General features: G+C 41.3%; 1 long non-coding RNA gene across 1 annotated transcript in view; it reads right to left on the bottom strand.

Moving 5' to 3' along the window:
- Positions 1-14,682, bottom strand: part of LOC123860512 (uncharacterized) — a 112,358-nt gene extending 97,676 nt beyond the window's left edge. Inside the window, exon 1 of the long non-coding RNA XR_008507661.2 lies at positions 14,503-14,682. This is a non-coding gene — a long non-coding RNA (uncharacterized LOC123860512). The remainder of the gene's footprint in view (positions 1-14,502) is intronic.
- Positions 14,683-16,385: the final 1,703 nt, after the last annotated feature.

Raw genomic sequence — 16,385 nt, 5'->3', positions numbered from 1 at the left:
CTCCAGGCAGAATAATCTCCTGGATAAGAATGTGAGCTTTGGAGTCAGACAGTTTTGAGTAATAATCCTGGCCCTTTTATTAACACTGTCCTCTAGCAAGTTAGTTAACCTTCCTGAATCTCAGTTTCTGTATCTCTAAACCAGGAAAACAACACCTACGTTGTAGGGCTTATGTGAAGATTACACCTGAAGAACTTAGAACAACTCTGGCACACAGGAAAAGAATATAATAAACATCAGCTGCTGTTCCTTTTCCTTAACTTTACAAACCCCCTCACCACATAGAAAATAATGCACCACGGTCTTTGAGATTTTTTAAAAAATGTACATTTTATATGGATGTTCAAGGTAATTCCAATAACATTGCTACTCTTGGTCTAATTTTAACAATTCTCAAATAAGATCTAGGTTTGTTCTGTTTTGTTTCATTTATTTTGCTGTTGATTTTCTTGGATTCTGTAGCCTTTCCGTGGATCTGGGTATGCAAAATGGGGGTGCTTTGCTGACATTAAGCCTCTCTTCCAATGCACTCAAAGTTCCCGGTTATATGTGTTTATAACACTCATCCCTGATGTCACTGGATCCTTGGTCATCTTCCTCTGAGGTAGGAATAGGGTGAGGGCATGGTACTCTAGGATCTGCTGATGAGCAAGCAAGGATGCTCTTCATGTTTTATTCCACTCTATCAAGTTCTCTTCTGTATGGATCTTGAGAGGCCACCCAAATTAGACTCGTGGGCCATCTGCTCAGATCGAAGATTTATTTAATCACTTTAGGTAAAGAAATGTACAAACTGTTGCATGTAGGAGAGACTCTCACTCAACTTCAACTTGCTCACGATAGCGCTTATTTCCTTGGAAAGGTTGGTGCCAAAACCCAGCTTTAACTCCATAACTTTCAACTCAGTTTTCCATAATAGGTATTAATGTCTGTCTGTCACCTGCTCCATGGATGATGACCCTAGAAGCTAACATGCTAGCGAGGTACAAAGTCAACCAAATCAGTTACAGATGTGTAAGGCTGGACTCTACCAATTGTTTCATGAGCAAGATTGAGGAACTGCAGGAAAGGTAGGGAATCGCTCCTTGCAGCCCGAGATGAGATTTACTCCGCACACCTGTCACCTGATTGGTGCCCTGCCTTCTGAGAAACTGTTAGAAAAGAGAAGAAAAGACAGAGTGAGAAATTCTATTACCCATGCCACAGGTGTGGTGGGTGCTGAGTTACTTGGTTCCTTTAAGAATTCTTTGTTACTGTTTAAATGAGATTAGAAGCTATCTAAAACACCCTACGTGGGTGAGGGGTTGCCATCACGCCCGCGGATTATTATTTGGGCTGGAGATCGCAACGAGTAAGGTGCGTTCCCCCCCACCCCCCCGGGGGCTGCCGCTGTCTCTCTGCGAGGCAGCGACACCTGTGACGTCCATGTCGGCCCGCATTGTCCGTAAACAAGGAAGGCCTGCCTCAGAGTGGGGTTGAGGGAATTGATGCCTCACTTGAGTGCTTTGAGAGGCCAAGATCAAAAGCCCTTTTAAGCATATCATATAATTATCATCATTAAGAAGCACGAGGCGAGGAGTCCTCAACTCCCAAATTTTCAAAGCAACAGAAGCAGCACAGCTTTAGTGGGACTTTGAAGTCAGATAAGTCTCCAGGTATTTTCATTACAGAAACTCACAACTAATTAAGAAAACCCCTATCTGGGCCAGTGTTTAATTATGTTTGCTTGTCCGCCTGTGTCATGTTCTGTGTTCTGAAAGGAGAGGGGTGTCGGTTGGATTGTACCAAGAGACTGTGCTGGGACCAGCCAACAGCTTTCATTTTGAACAAAGCATGGCGTAGCAGGGTTTTGATCTCTTTTGTCTAAGTAAGTAAGTTCTTAATAAACATTGATGATTTTCTTAAGCATCCACACAGCCCAAAGGTTAGCCAGAAGTTTCTCCATAAAAGCCACACCTATTTTATAGTAGGGGGGAAAGTATGAAACCATCTACGTAGGAAGATGCTGGAAAACTCTGTCTGATAATAAAATAAAGACAAATGGCACCAACTATACCTCTAAGAGAGGCTGTTCCGGTGGAAGGTAGGCCGGAGCTGCTAACTGGTAGCCTGAGTCAGGTCTTACCTAAAGATGGTTTTGCTTTGGCGTAGAAGATGGCTCATGTTAGAGTCCTGTTCTTTCTTCTCCACGGCCTTCCGGCTTCAGGGGCAGCTGCTCAGCTTCTTCAATATCCCCGTTCACTAACCACCCACTGAAAGGCACACAGTCGCGCCAAGCAGTGTGCCGGGCACGGGGAGTACCGGAGGACCCAGGCCCTTCCCCGGAGGGCAATACCGTCTGGCAGGGGAGAAAGATACAGCCCAGGAAGGGGAGGTGACTCTGCAGGGGAGAAAGACAGGGTGCATGGCTTGGACAGCAGGGAGAAGGTCACAGAAGGCTGGTTTCTGCACTACATCCTGTTCTTCTGCATGATAGTCACCTAAAAGGAAAAATACCTAACTTTTGCAAAAGTCCTCTTTTCTTTTTTTTTTTTTAAGATTTTATTTATTTATTCATGAGAGACAGAGAGAGAGAGAGAGGCAGAGGGAGAAGCAGGCTCCCAAGGAGCAGGGAGCCCGATGTGGGACTTGATCCCAGGACCCTGGGATCATGACCTGAGCTGAAGGCAGACGCTTAACCATCTGAGCCACCCAGGCGCCCAAAAGTCCTCTTTTCTTATGTAATGTTTTAAAATAAAGTATAATTAATAGTACTGCCTACTACTTCTGAGGCCATTTTATTTGATTTTCTCTCATTTCATGTTTATTTTTCATTTCTCTATAGGCTTTGGAATCAAAGTTGCTTGGATCTGAGTCCCTCTTCTTCCATTTACTAGCCCTGTTGTCTCGGATAAACGAGACAACAACTCAACTCCTATAAGCCTCAGTGTCCCCATCTGTCTAATGGGTGTTACAGAATGAGCACTTCACCTGCTTGTCGTGATCTGATCAGGTAATGTAAATGATGTGCTAGGCGTAGGACTGGACACATGTCTGGGCGCCAAAGGCAGCAGCTGCTGATATTTTTATTAGTAGTACTCTTCAAAAGAAAGTCTGGGACACAAATCTCATGCCTAACTACACCCTGATCATAGCAAGGTCTTGTGAAAATCATGTACTCTACCCAGATTCTGAATACTTAGAAATGGATGTGTTTCATTTCTAATACAGTTGCTAAGCGATTCAGCTGATTTTAAAAGCTGCTTTCTAGAGCCTATACAAAGTGTGCCCTGGTGATATGCCCCGTTGTCCTTTTTTATTTTTAGCTACACCAACCAACCCAATCATAATAAATTTAGATCATAATATGATGCCAGAAAAGAATCACCCAGAGGAATAATCCATGGCCAATAAACAGTTCTCACACTTGAGTAACTGAGAGAAAAATAAAAATAAGAATAAACACATCTTTAAATGCCCCCACACATCTATGTCATAACACAAAATGTTATTTTGGGGCCAGGCTCGGCAGAGTCCTTCGGATGGATTTGAGTAAAATGAGGAAACGAGCAATGTGGAGAAAGTTTGAAGAAAGAGAAAGAACCTCATCTACTTCAGGTTTTCAAGGGATGTCGGGCCTGCATGTTTTTGTGAAGAAACATCTGTCAGGATCTGTGAACCCACCAGAGTGCCCAGGATTCACTTGTTTAATGTGGGAAGAGGCTGTTGAGTCAAAAGCCCCAGGCAAATTGAACAAGCTGGCGGCCCCTGAGGAAAGCAGGAATTTAGCTGAATGTCTGATGCCATTTTAATGCCAACTCACAGAACTTTTTGATACTAATGAGGCCCCACCATTTCAGAGCGGTTACATTAATTGACATTAATCAAAAAATCTACTGAAAAGTTCACCTGTTCTTTCAGGGTAGCAGAGAGAGATGCCCTGTGTTTCGGAAGCCCCCCTGCCAATTAACAAATGTACTGCGTTCGGAGTCCTGAACCCTGTTGGAGGGTCAGTAACTCCTACTCCTCTCTGGGCATCTCAGGCACCTTGCTCACCTTTCGATGGTGCCTGCAACGTCGCTATTCCTATCTTCTGTATCGGCAATGGAAGAATGGACCCCCAAACACTGTTTTTTTATGCTCTGATCGCCTTGGGAATTTTCATGGCAGAGATGTCCAGATGTTGACAGCTCTTTCAACCATTCCTCCAACTGAGCTTCCTGATTAAGTCAGGCATAAGAGAACAGTTCTTAACCACAGACAAAGCTTCTCACTGCTGGCTGTCTTGCCAGTCTCCATGCTCGCTTCAACGGTTATTGGGAACCAAATGGCACAATTTCACAGTTCATTATCTGAGAACTAGTGGAACCTCAAGAATTTAGTTGAGGGCAAGCATACAAACCTTGTATATATATCTAAATTTAACAGAGTTACTGACATTGAGAGTTGTGGAGCTTTGATCAAAAGGAAATAAGAACCAGCATTTACTATCTAACAGTACTGGTGACCATAATTAGGAGAGCTTTACTGTTCGTTTAGGAGTTTTGTGAGGCCTATGTGAAGGTAGGAGAATGATTTTTGCAAGATCCCTACCAGCTCCATGATTTTTATGAGTCTATAATCAGGCAGGAAAATATACATCAATAGCCTCCCCAGAAGATTTCTGATCATTCCAATTTGGCTAGAACGATGTAAAGAGTGACTTTTCCCATTGGTTTGCTCCCCACTGTCTGGGCTAAGGCAACCAAGGGTCATAGCAACTGTGCAAATGAAAGCCGACCGCAGGCGAAGAAATCACCATGTTCTATCAGAACCTCAAAGGAAGATGCCGATTCTGGGAAGCGTGAGGGTTCCCATTTCACCAGAGCTGGGTTTGCTCACATCCAGCATGACCAGGGAAGCGAGAGCCCTCAGCCAAGTCTGAAACCCGCTCAGCCCCTGTGGGATTTGAGTCTAGCTCTTTTAAAACAATATTTTGATGAGTTGTGTGTAAATGAATCAGAAACATATGGATTCAATTTCCCTTGAAGTGTACGTGGGTTTAAAAATTAAGGGGGAAAAATGTGTGGTGCTTGGGTATGTATCAAAAGAAAAATGTTTAAAAAATAATACAAGATGCTTTGCAGAACAGAAAGCATGCCTTCCTTCTTAAAACCAGGGTAATTGCAGCAGAGCTGGAGGCCAGTCTTATGACTCTGAAGTTAAAAAATATGCATGGGGTCTGGCCTTTCAAGGTCTGCTGTTCTGTTGGCAGCCTCCTGCAATGTCCTGGGACCTTGTGAACAACACCCGGCAAATGAAAACCAGACACTATCCAACAGGGAGGCCAAATCTATCTGGGCTGAAAATTAGATTACCATGCAAACTGAACAGATTTTCAAACAAGGTACTTGCACTCTCTTTTTAAGTTAATTTAATTCTAAATGGAGGGCAGTCTGCAGGCTGAGATAGAAACTGAAGCTCAGACATATAAACCCCAAATTTTATCTTCCCACCCTGAAGATCCTCTGGGCCAGAGGCCATGAATATCAGCGAAATAGAGTATTTGGGAGCTGAAACTTAGCCAGGAGAGAGCCCAGCTACTGAATCCCTTCTGGCTTTGGGGGCATGTTTACTGGTTTGCCACATCTCCACTCCTATACTACCCCAGCCCCGGCAGCTCCGTCAGGAAACAGTGAGTCCAGACGAAGGTTGCCGGAGACCAGCTATACTCCAAAGCCATTTAGAGACTAATATAATGGCCTTAGAGACCACAATCCACTCCACTTAGCTGTTGTTGCTAAGTGAAGACATGAAAACAATCTACTATCTACTATAATGCTAACTGTGTAAAGGATAGGACAATTCAACATGAAAAATACATATAGATAAAAATGAGAAACAAAAGAAAGTCCTTCCTAACTAGGATAGTTAGGGCTGTCAGTTAGGACTACTGACATTTTAAAAATATAAGTCATCTCACTATTAATTTCTAATGCAGTTAAACCAGACTGTGATATTTTATCTTACAGTTTCGATTGTTTTTAATTGTTAATAGTCATTTATTAATTGGAGAAGTCCAGCTTGTACAGATAAGTGACAGGAGAGAATCAGATTGCAAAGAGAAAATAATGCCATCACTGTTTCATTCAACTGGGAACATTTGAGAAAACTGAGAAATAGCAGAGCAACAGGGTTTTTGGCCTTGGATGCGCCTCCTGTCTTCTGGGCAAGGGCCATAGAGGAGCAGTGGGAGACCAGATGTCTGGCCCTGGAAGGGGCTGAGAGAAAGGCTACTGACTGATTCAGTGGGACTCCTTCCATCTGAGACTTTGCAGGTCCTAATGTCCCTAGAGTACAGGCACCATAGTAGCTTGAGAGCAAGACCTAGCCTTGTAAAAGCTTTATCAGTTACAAGCCCAGGCTTGCCAACTACACTGGATTCAGCCCAGTTCTTTCTATGAGATTAGATTCATCCTATCATTCTCCCACCAAATGCATACCTATTCTAAGCTTCTTCCCTCCACGGACGTGGACTTCTCCTCTGAAACAAATCTGAGTTATCCATAATCACACTGAGCACTTTTTTTTTGCTTTTATTTATTTATTTTTAAAGATTTATTTATTTATTTGAGAGAGAGAGGCAGCACGAGCGGGAAGGGCAGAAGGAGAGAGAGAGAAAAAAGAAATCTCAAGCAAACTCTGTGCTGAGCACGAACCCAGAAGCAGGGCTCGGTTCCGGAACCCTGAGATCATAACCTGAACTGAAACCAAGAGTGGGATGCTTAACCAGCTGCGCCCCTCTTTGCTTTTAGACTTAAAAAGAATACCTTTTTATTTAAATTATGGTTCCCTAAAAAATAGAGTGTGGTTGATCAAACAATTTTATGTACATGATGTTTCTCTGAATTTATTTCCAAAATCATCCTCTTCTTTCTACCACTCACAGAGCTTTCAGGAGGAGAAGAGGTATAAGTCACTAGCTCTCTTCCCATTACCTCAGACTACCTCTTCTTTTCCTTAGCAGATTGCAGCATAAGCAGATACCCTCCCTGTCCCTCCACTAGCAATTATTAGACTGAGGAAAATTCAATTTTTTTCTTTGTGTTTAAGAAGTAGGAAATTCCTAATACCAGCATCAGCTATACAATGGCTTTCGGAATTTATTCATTCATCAAATATTTACTGAGTGCCTGCTATGTACCAGCACTGCCCTCGGAACCAGCAATATAAACACACAGGAGAAATTCTTCTACCTTCAATCAGCTTTCAGTTTCTAATACAAGGACCAAGATGCATAAGCAAATGAGTGCAAGCAAGAGATAGAGGGACACCCAGTACAGTGAGTATGGCAAAGGAGAGGGATGGCCAATTCTACCTTGGAAGAGTTGGATGAGGGAAGGCTTATGCAAGAAGGCAGTTGTTTTAATCACCTCCTGTTCACCCTCTTGGTGAGGAAGAGATTCCACCCTCGGGTTAATGGGATTTCCGAACACATGACACCAACCCTGGACAGGCTAGGTGGACAACAGTTTGTTAGTCACATGGACTCACATCCCGGGGGAGGAAGGTGCCGCATCTGATGCCACATATGATGTGAGATCATACCAGCCTTGCACTCTGGAGCAGGATGACCGAGACTGTGGGAGGCAGGCTTTGTAGCACCAAGAAGGTGGGGCACCCCTGGTTCCCACAGGAGGTTGTGATTGGCTTGTTTGAGTAATTCTGTGGCTGGCAGGGAAGTGAAGCCCACTACTCAAGGATAAGCAGGAGCTACGCTTGGTCCCCCTGACAAGGAGGGCTCTTTGGCTCGGGGACCTTCTCTGCAGGAGCAGAGTGAGGAGGGGAACTTGGGGTTAGGCCATTGGAGGCCGTGCTAACCTCACTAGGCATTAAGACAGCACATCGTACTGGGCCTTAATTTTAGGCATGATACCACAGTGATACTTGAGGTAAATCTTGAAAACTAAGTGAGTGGGCTTTTACTAGGTGGCTGGCTGGGGGCATGTTGACATTCCAGACAGAAGAACACATGAGAGCAAAGGCCCAAAGGCATAAAGCAGCCTGGAAAATAAATATTTTGGGGGGAAAAAATGAACAATTTCTTTCTACAGATTTGTAGAAAAGAAACCACAATCTGTCTTTAAAGTTTAAAATATTTAAACATTAGAGCTAATGACAGAAGAGAAGACATGTTAATTGAGAGCAGCATGATCCAATGGAAATATAATGTGAGCCAGAAATGTGAGCCACCTAGGTAATTTTAAGTTTTCTAGTAGCCACATTTCTCAGAAGTAAAAAGAAATAGGTGAGATTAATTTTAATGACATAGTTTATTTAACCCAATATATCCAAAATATTATCATTTCAACATGTAACAATGTAAGAAATATTAGTAAGATGTTCACATTCTCTTTTTCATACCAAGTTTCCAAAACCCAATACGTATTTTTACAGTTACAGTGTACCTCAATTTGGACTAGCCACACATACCAAGTGCTCAATACCCACATGTAGCTGATGGCTGCCATATTGGACAGCACAGATTTAGAACATTTTGAATTAGCTTGAGTTTGGAACAAAATGTGGTGCAGTTTTCTCATCTGTAAATCAGCTGTTAAGTTAGCAAGCTCACACAACTGAATGTCAATTTTTAGATGAGGGATGGAAAATGCCTGGCATATGCATTGTTACTATCACAAATTCCTTACTGTAATGACTATGGGTATTACTTCTAGATCCCAACACACTTTCCCACTAAGTCTATAGGCTGCCACTCTCAGAGAATGGAATTGGCATAGAAGATGGGTCCACATGTTGTCCCAGATACCTGGGCAAGGCTTTAAGGCTACAGCGGATAGGGGCACCTGGGTGGCTCAGTCAGTTAAGCGTCTGCTTTCAGCTTGGGTCATGATCCTGGGGTCCTGGGATCAAGTCCTATATTGGCTCCTTGTTCGGCGGGGATCCTGCTTCTCCCTCTGCTGCTCTCCCCTTGCTTGTGCTCTCTCTCTCTCTCCAACAAATAAATAAATAAAATCTTAAAAAAAAAAAAGACTACAGGGCGCCTGGGTGGCTCAGTCGGTTAAGCGACTGCCTTCGGCTCAGGTCATGATCCTGGAGTCCCGGGATTGAGTCCCGCATCGGGCTCCCTGCTCGGCGGGGAGTCTGCTTCTCCTTCTGACCCTCCTCCCTCTCATGCTCTCTGTCTCTCATTCTCTCTCTCTCTCAAATAAATAAATAAATAAATAAATAAAAAAAAAGACTACAGCGGATAAGTGAATCTTAAGTCCCCATTCCAGACTAAGCTTTAAACACTAGACTTTAGGATACTAGAGATAGAAATGCAATAAGAGCCATTGACAGTAGGTTAAAAAGGAAAAAAAAATCTCTTCAATTAATATCATTTATTAGATCCTGTAGATGATGATCGTAACATGGCCACTTCACCAAATGACTAGACATTTCATGCCTGAAGTTAAACTGCACCGTCTAAAAGACTGTATTTGGATGGTGTTTTGGACTTCTGCAGAGAACACTCTGAAGGGTTTCCACCCACATTTACACTGAGTTCTTCAGAAAGCAAATGCAACTGTAATAAATAAACTGTGTAGCAGATCCCTTAGAGACCACAATCCAATGATTCGCACACGCATCCTGCGGCTCCACTCACAAAATATATATTCGGTAGGCCTATGTTACACAGAAAATAACATCCTGCCTAATTCAACATAGCATTGCCAAGTTTACATTTTTTGGTTAAGAGATCTGTTTTATTTTAATGATTTATTTTTAAATATCCCCATGGGTTTTTTCGGGGTTTTTTCTTTTTTTTTTTTTTTAGTTCTTCCAGTATTAATATTTTCTCTTCTGGCTGAACCTAGATTTTTCTGTCATCTTAAAAATGCCATTGCCTAAGAATTCACATTTCATGCCTTGTGTTTGCTGTAAGACATGGGAAATATTTCTTTTTCTGATGTAGAGTGATAGGAAGAAACCTGGGAAAGGAGATACAAAAATTTGGAGACCTCGTTTCCACATAGTCCTTGGTGTTTCAAAAAGAAAAAAAAACAAAAAAAACCCATGTCCTTACACATGTGGATTGTGATCTAACTAGGAAAATACTGTGCCCCAAAAATGTATAAAATTCAAAGCCTGGGAAGCAGAAGGAGGTCACACTGTAATCTAGCAAAGTCAGGATGTGCACTGATCGATAAAGGCACAGTTTACAGGACTGTTAACATATTTCTGAGGCAATTTTAGAAAGCTCTCCTAGAGGTCAACTAATAAAATACTCCATAGAACACGTTATGGACCAAACTAACACCATTCTCCATTAGTACGCATTTGAACTGCTTTCTTTCTGATCATATTAAAAGGTCCCCTGCGTGACTAATTTTTTTCCACAAAACGTGTGCATTTCAATGTGAAAATTTCCCCGACCCACCATGTAAAATGTTATCTTTGACATACATTAGGCAGATAGAAAAAAAAAAATTAAAAAGTAATGAGGAGGGGGCCAAACTGCTTTGAGAAGTTTCCACATATGTGCTAATTAGTGATTCCATCTGAAAATATTCCCAGAAAGCTGGATGAGTAAAGCAGACGGGGATAAATAATGCAAAGACCCTGTGGCATCGTCACAAACGCCATAATCAGGGCTGTTTGTGAGTTCAGAGAGAGTCTCCAAGTGCTATGCCTGAGCATAAAAGATCAATGAAGTAAATCTGTGCTAACAACCTTGGGGTTATCACGTGCACGCGCGCGCGCACACACACACACCACTATTTTCTTTCAACCTCTTGGTACAGATCTTCCAGGGCTGATATCCCACTCACCCTCACTTTCAGGTCTGTTTTTACATAAAGCAAAACCAAATTTCTTACACCTGGTTTGTAGCGCTGTTGAAGTGAAGTGCGCGGTCTTCATTCAAATGCTGGTCCAGTTACATAAGCACATGGAGATGATTAGCTGTGAAATAAGGCATTAGTCCACAGCATCAAACACCAAATGAAATACTCTCCGATTACAGGGACTGCAACCTCTAGAAGTCCCTTTTGTGAAATGACAAGCCTGCTGGTTTCGTCTTCAGGTACAATGCTCAACCGTGTTTTTTAAGTACAATTGAGTTTCATCTACCAGACCAAAAATACTGCCAGTTGAAATGCATTCTGTAAAGTCAGTGGAAAAATAGCACTAGTAGCTCCAGAAATGAGGGGTAAATAGCACTATTATGGTAATTTCTGGTTTTAATGCTTTCAGCTAACACAGGAAGACTATGATTTGGAAGTTGCAGTGGAGATATTGGGAGAAACACCTAGATACTTCCCTAGAAGTGCTGCAGAAATGACAGCATCAGTTGTGCAATTTCAGGCCACCCCCACCCCGACAGCCAAAAGAGGGGGAAGCATTTAATAGCCTTATGAGTGTGTGTGTGACGTGTGCCTGTGTATGTTATTAGAGACATTTCTAAGGTCCCCTCATTCAAGACGTTAAGACAAAGTCAAAACCCTTCCTCCTCCCAGCGCTGCCCTTCCCCACCTACTGACCTGAATACCCTGTGATCCTAATTGCCCAGGACAAAGAGGAAGCTGGAGCCCTCCCCAACTGACCCACTGGTGTCCATATTCCTGGGAGAGCAGCAGTTTTGTACTTTGCAAGACCAGAGTGACCTCCCACTTCTCTATCAGTGACCCATTTACCGGATGGCTTTTACTGCTTTCTCAAACTTGTTGGGCATGAAAACAAAGTCAGCTCTATAGGAGTAAACACAGGGTCTGGAAACAGTTTGAAGCCTGCCTGCTAATGAAAGGCCCTCGGTCTCTTCTTTCTTTAAAATCAAAGCTTCCTACAAAAAGAATAAACTGCCCTCCATGACAGGGAGTCAAGTAACCAGGTATTTACATTTAGACAAGATAGAGTCTCATCTGGAAGCCTGGAAGAACGCACAGCTGTCAAGAATCAAATAAAGGCTTTCAAAAATCTTTCTCAAGAGCTAAGGATGCCATTTGAAGAGCAAAGTAGTGAGCAATTTCCCACTAACATCACAGGAATTTTTAAAATTTTGTTTGAAAGGCACAACCTGCCCATATCCATCAAAAAAGTCTATGGTTCAAGCCTTAAAAAATATATTATTATAAGTTTTAACATACTAGATTTCTCATTCCTGCATCACAAGTTTTTTCTTTAAATGGAATAAAAGACCTAGTGTGCTGATTTTTCACTATTAAAGGAATTTTTAACATTTAGGGAAAGAGGTTTTTTTTTTCATCTATATATCCCAATATATATTCTTTTTACAAGTTTGATGAGAATGTCAGAATTAGTTGCTATCCTATGTCTAAATTTTGTTACAATAGAAATTTATCCCTACCATACATGAGTGTTCACTCATTTCTATTAACTTAAATTCACAAGGGGTCTCAGTAGCTTTATATCCCAGAATTTGGGTGTTCCTGAAAATGCCTGGAAGATTATGGGGACAGGGTGTATGGAATCAAGAGCTTCCTTGAATGACACTATGATTTAGAATGGGGTAAGTAACAATTCTGAGGAGCTCAGCAAGACAACCCTCATTCAGATCATTCCCTGCCTCAGCCTTCTTGGCCTCCTGCCTGGGTCCTGAGAAAAGGAATCTTCAATAAAACAAAGTAAAATTAATAAGTAAGTAGAAAATAAATGCATACAGAAATGCATACATAGATGCAATGTTCAATCATTCAGCAAGTAATTAGTGAGTTCCTGGCACTGAGAATACAGCAGTTACATTAACGAAGGATACAAATCCCTGCCCACCCTGAACTTGCAATCTGGTGGGAGTGGGGAGTAGTGGGGAGAGAATATATGTAAGTAACATGTGTAATATATTTATAAGGTAATTAGTTCTAAAGGAAAACAAATAAATCAGGGAAGGGAATACGAGACTAAGGAGGTACATTGAAATTTTAGATAAGTTGGTCAAAGACAGTCTACCTGAAAAGATGACACTTAAGTAAAACACTGAGGGAAATGAGAGATACCTGAGGGAAGAGCTTTCCAGACAGAAGGAACAGCAGGTGCAAAGGCCCTGAGTCAGGACCATGTCTGGTATGTGCAGGGAGCAGTAGAATGAATAGATGGGAGTATAGTAGAAAGTGGGGCCAGAGAGAAAAGGTGAGGGCAAGCCTATCAGGTAGGACCCAATAGGCTAATGTAACCTATTCTTACTTGATGGAAAGCCACCGGAGTGTTTGAGCAGAAGAGTGACATGAGCTCAGTAATACATGATCTCAAAAATGACAGGACAGGGACAGAGCAGAGAAGCTTACAAATGGAAGAAGAGACATTTAAGTTGAGATTTTAAGGAAGAATAAGAATTAGCTAGGGTCAAGTAAGTTTGGGGGAGATGGAACAGAAAATATTTTTAGAGCCAAAGAACAATATGTGAGATGTTTCAGTGGGATTGGTGCTTGTGTTATCTGAGTCACTGACAAATGATGGTAGCAATGGCCATATCTTCTGCACATTCAAAATCAAACATCAGAGTTCCTATGGAAGAGTATCATGACATCAGTCCTTAGGCATTGGCTTTTGTGAGGACAGCACTAACAGTAGTGCTCAGATGTGTGTCCTTAGCATACCTGTGGCCTGAGTATCAGCAGTGATGGAAGACATGGCTACAAGGATTCAAAGTAGAAGAGAAAAAGAATGGTAGGCATCATGTGGTAGGCAGCAGAGACCCACCTGAACAATTTGCAATTACTGAGACATGTTCCTGACCCAGGGCCTTTGCACCTGCTGTTTTTTCTGCCTGGCAAGACTTTCCCTCTGATATCTCTCATTTCCTTCAGTGTTTTACTCAAGTGTCACCTTCCACAGGAGGATGACTTACAATTACTGAAATTTAGGCAACTGAAACTGAAGTTTTCCAAGACAACAAGGCTAAAGATAAAAAATAAATGGATAGTACTTGTGTATTTTTTTCAAAGAAATTTTGAACCTATTAATTCCTTTTGTCCACATACGTGCACTGTAAGTTAGGGAGGGCAAGTAAAGAAAGTAGGTCACAGAGACTTAATGAATTATTAACACCACAGAGAATTAATGGCCGATGAAGGAATGCTAACCCAGGACCCTTGGGAACCAGTTCTAATTCTTTTTAAACCAAGCCTTGATGTAAATAAAGACACGTGGTGGGGGAGGGGGGAATAGCAATGAACAGAACTTGTTTGGAGAAAGGATAGTTTGCATCTCCCAGAACAGTGATACAAAAGATCCATGGATTGCCATATACTTTGGTCATAAGCTCATTTTCATGCAGGGCAGAATAAACTTTAGCATATTTTCCAAGATGCTGTACCACTTGCTTGCAGGAAAATGAATTAGTATGAATTTTCAGCTCGGGGGGGGAGGAATTTATGATTTTAAAAGTCTTAAAATCAGAATCTTAGGCATGAAAATCTTCAAGTTCTGATTACCAGATAGCTGTTCTTTGGGCCACACGTTGGGTTATAAGTAACCCAAACCCCTAAGCAAACTGCTTTAGTAATGAGGAAATGACAGACTCACATAATTAGATGTGAACAGGTTGATCAGGTTGCTGCCTTGACTTAGTCCAATTGCTGCACGACTATTCCCTGTGACTTCCCATGTTTGAGCTCACCAATCAGACAAAGAGTGAGGAGTTCTGGGTAAAACATAAATGTCCAAAAGGAGAGGATTGATTAAAGTATGTTGGAATATCATACATGCATTAAAATATGTTAGAGTACTCTAAAGACTTGAAAATATGATCATAATAAAGCATTAAATCAAAAAAGCATACTTCAAAGAAATATGTTCAGCGTGATTCCATTTCTGCCAGGAAAAATATGCTGATAGATATATACTGAACTAGATAGATATATACTGAAATATTAACAGTTATAAATTACATCTGAATAATGGGTAAAAGAAACTTTTTTATATTGGTATTTTCTAAATTTTCTACAGTAAGCACACATTGTGAGAAAAATATTTGAATGTCATGTAACGACATTTGGGAGTATGATACTTAAATTTGCATATACATTTTCTTTTTCCTTTTTTGGTCTGGTACTTCTTAACATTGATGCCCTAGCTGTCAGAAGTCAACATGATGTGGCTCAAGTCAACTTCCCAACCATGTTGGAAACTGCCTTGCTGGGCTGCCAGTGAAATTACCACAGCCACCTAAACAGATTATATGAAAACAAGTCTCTCAGAGATCCTCAAGTCAGGGATATTCTGAAAATAAACTAAGTTATATTTACAGACAATCTAGGCAGTTCACCTCCATAGGAGAGAAGATAGTCTTCCAAAGCTACTCATGAATTTACATTTAATGACAATAACTATCATTTATTAAAACTCACAATGCGACTGGCAATGGTAAGAACCTTAATAAATATCCCTTGATTAGATATTAGTAACCCCATCTTACTGATGTAGAATCAGGGGCTTAGGAGGTTATGTAATATGACATAATTCATGCAAATGGTAGAACCGATATTTGAGTTCAGGCTTACTTCCTGCAAAGTCTCTGGGGCTCTCCCTAGGACTTCACAATGTTTCCAGTCAAGCTAGTTGGAGCACCTTCATTTATAAGCCTTACTTATTTTTAGGAGACATTGTTTTTCATCACACAAAAGACTCCAAGGGTGCCTGGGTGGCTCAGATGGTTAAGCGTCTGCCTTCGGCTCAGGTCATGATCCCAGGGTCCTGGGATCGAGTCCCGCACCGGGCTCTCTGCTCCTTGGGAGCCTGCTTCTCCCTCTGCCTCTCTCTCTGTCTCTCATGAATAAATAAATAAAATCTTTGAAAAAAAAAAAAGACTCCAACATTTGTGGATCTATTTTGAAAAAATATATAATTTTATTCATAAAACTAATGTACGTGCTCAAATTCAAATAGTGTACATAAAACTTGCCCCCCAAAACACGTTCATTAGACAGATGTCCTCCGAAATGAACTAGTACTCATGAACACATTTGGAATATAGGATCTGCCCTTCAGCAGTATGCACTATTTCACATCAACAATATATGAAATAAACCATTGTAGAGAATTAGTTTCCAGAGCTAAATCACAGCCATAGGAGCAGGCCTTCCGATGAATTCTACCCCACAGATATTAACAATTAGGGAAGAATTCATGAGTATACTGGAGTTGAAGTTCTAAGCCAAAGAACGAGAAGTGGGCTTAAAATTTAAAGGAATAATGAAAATAAGAGAAATACATTAAATTGGTCTCTGATATCCCTGTTCTTTTCTGTGTGATATCAAGAAATTTCTGGTAGTTTACTCTCCCAATACAGGTTACCCTGTGGTAGTGTTATACTTTATAACATTTAGAAGAGACAAGGAGAAAAAAAAGTTCAAATACTCTTCACACACATTCATTATTTTTAACAGTCCTTTACTAGAGATGGCTTC

This window comes from Mirounga angustirostris, unplaced genomic scaffold (assembly GCF_029215605.1).
Source record: "Mirounga angustirostris isolate CCGP_5_RB_7025 unplaced genomic scaffold, mMirAng1.0.hap1 SCAF_4, whole genome shotgun sequence".
Classification (NCBI taxonomy): domain Eukaryota; kingdom Metazoa; phylum Chordata; class Mammalia; order Carnivora; family Phocidae; genus Mirounga; species Mirounga angustirostris.
Note: the sequence above shows the minus strand (reverse complement) of the source record. Positions and strands in the feature narration are given on the sequence as shown.